The sequence below is a fragment of the Rhinatrema bivittatum genome, chromosome 3 (genome assembly GCF_901001135.1).
Source record: "Rhinatrema bivittatum chromosome 3, aRhiBiv1.1, whole genome shotgun sequence".
Classification (NCBI taxonomy): domain Eukaryota; kingdom Metazoa; phylum Chordata; class Amphibia; order Gymnophiona; family Rhinatrematidae; genus Rhinatrema; species Rhinatrema bivittatum.
Genome location: NC_042617.1, coordinates 430,689,473 through 430,692,150, shown reverse-complemented (window position 1 = coordinate 430,692,150; position 2,678 = coordinate 430,689,473).

Sequence of the window (2,678 nt, the reverse complement as noted above, 5' to 3'; positions counted from 1 at the left end):
CATTTTTAAAGGGATACTGATAGGGCAGGAGTGACTGGGGATGACTCCTATTCCTTTCTTCATGAGAAAAAAACCCATAGAAGGGTATTTTTATTTTTTTATTATTTAGATTTATATTCCGCTTTTCGCATTTTTTCAGCACTTCAAAGTGGATTACATCCAGGTACTGTAGGTATTTCCCTATCCCCAGAGAGCTTACAATCTAAGTTTGGGTAAGTGGGGAACAGAAAGATCCCTGGCCCCATCTCATTCGTGGGGGTGGAGGGGCCCAGGGAGGCCTGTAAGGGAAACCTAAATTTTTGCTAATTGGACAAAAAGATGGACTAACTCTCTGATGTCAGAAAAAATGGATATTGGCCTATATGGCTATCTGCAGCCCAAATGCAGAGATGAGAAACTTTACAGTTGCTGTGTATGTGACCAGCTTGACAGATTTATGGGCTCTTGCCAGCCAAGAAGGTGCTCTATGAAAGCAGAAAAAAAACAGAAGGAAAATTGGTGCTGTGTGAATATAGTTAGACTGAACACTAGGGGCCTCTTTTTATGATGTTGGAACCAATCCCCAAAGCAGGACTTCTCAGTTCACTGTCAGATGTGAACTGTCAGTTTTAATGCTGGCCCCTAGCTGAACCTGAAGAAAGAAATGAAGAACTCTGAAAAGAGTGCCAAACCACAGCCTATCAAAACCTTAATTGTATATTCATCTGACTATGCATGAAGCTACTAAATTATCATAGGTAAGCCCTTAAAAAGCAACAGGAAGCAAGCACTAGTGGTCATTTGCTGCCCATCCTAAAGAAGATGACCATTCAAGTGCTGTTAGTGCTTCCCGACACCTGGGCTGAGAGAGAGACTGAATCCATCAGAGGTATCCATGAGTACAGAAGCTGAGCACACCATGTTGTGAAGCCCTCCCCAGCTTCGGACAACTTGCCAGGGGGGGAGCAGATACTGCTACCATGAGAGTCTGGAAGCAATTTCCCAGAGAGGAGACTTTTCTGGATGTCGTTCGCATTGGTGAAAAACGTGTTCCAAGCCCAGCCACTGTCAGAGGGTTATGAAGTTAGGCTCTTTAGTCCTTGTATGCAAGCCCATACTAGGATGATGTGATGCTAGAATTAATGCTGTAATCTGATAAACCCAGATGATAAGCATGTTTTATAACAATTTGCTGTTTGTTTTTTTTATAAGAAGTGCAGTACCTAATAGGGATGTTCTTCGGCCGAACCTTTCGGTTCAGCCTTCGTTATTGGCACATCATGGGAAATTTCGGTTTCCCGCGGTTCAGGCCTTTTTTTTTCGGCAGCCCCGAATTTTGGGGTTAGCGCGCTAACCCTGTTAGTGTGCGCTAATCCCAAAAAAATGAATTTTCCCGAAATTTTGGGAAAATGTGCTTAGTTTTTCGGGGTTGCTGAAACAGGACAAATGCACCTCTCTAGTACTAATCACTAGGTTACTCTGGAATAAAGCATTGCTCTCAGACAAACAGTTTGGTAATTGTCTAATAAGGTGGATCTGCTGGTACAAGGAGGAGAGTGGAGAGGAAGATGACTTCTGACCTAGTTTCACTTACAGACCTGGCAGGGCTTCACTTAATCCAGCTAGTAAGCCTCAGACATAGCTTATTGGTGGAGTTGTGGGGGTTGGAAGAGTCTAGAGAGGCTCCAGAAGACCCTGGAAGTAACAGAAGGGGCATAGGGGAATCTGGGGAAATGTCTTCAATATTTTTTTGAATGTTTTTTCAAAATGTTTAAAAAATTTTCAGGTATTTTCAAATTTATTTTTGATTCATTCCATTTAGAACAAATGGAAATAGACTTTCTTATTCTGAAAAACCATTCACTTTCAAAGAAATAAATATCCCTAATGCTAATAATAGTAGGAATTATACAAAAATTCAGTAAAATTAGATAGAGGGTCTTTTTGTTGGAAAGTGTAAGATTCCAATGACATTTCATTGTGGATGAAATTTTAATGCTGTTAAACTCACTTTTGCAGTTATGAGGAAGTAATGGGGAATATATGGACTATTTTAAAATTGTTGGAGTTAGAGATTCAAAATAAGAAGCCAACATAGGCAGTGTTTAGCCTGATTTTGGCACCATATGAGGTTTCCCCAGCTTGACCACATACAATCCTTTTTATTTGAGCTAGACTTTATTGTTTATTGTTGCTATTTTAAAATTAGTCATATATATAATCATCCCTTTCATGTGTAACCCCTGTGCCAGGTAGTGGTACCAGAGGCCACATTTCAAATTGAAGTTTAAGATGGTAAACTAACCTTATGTTTAACGTGTCATACTCTTCATTGTTTCCCTGAGCAGGGGAAAAGATAATTTTCAAGGACTTTTGCATTGCAAATTGTTAATTCCCATTTCACAGTTCTTATATACAGCAATAATGAGTCCTTTTGCAGTAAAAAGCACACTGGAAGCTGACTGGTTTCCAACATTGCCTATGCAACAATAGTTATTCCAAATGGATCATAAATAAGACATAGCCATAATTCAAAAGTACTCTATAATTAATATATTAAACAAACAAAATATAAGAAAAACACACCAATACTGTTTTATTATAATTCACTTAGCACGGCTGGTCTAATAGAGGCAGAATATCAAGACTTTTAAATAAATAACAAGTAAACAGCACAAATTTAAAATGTAAATCCTGTG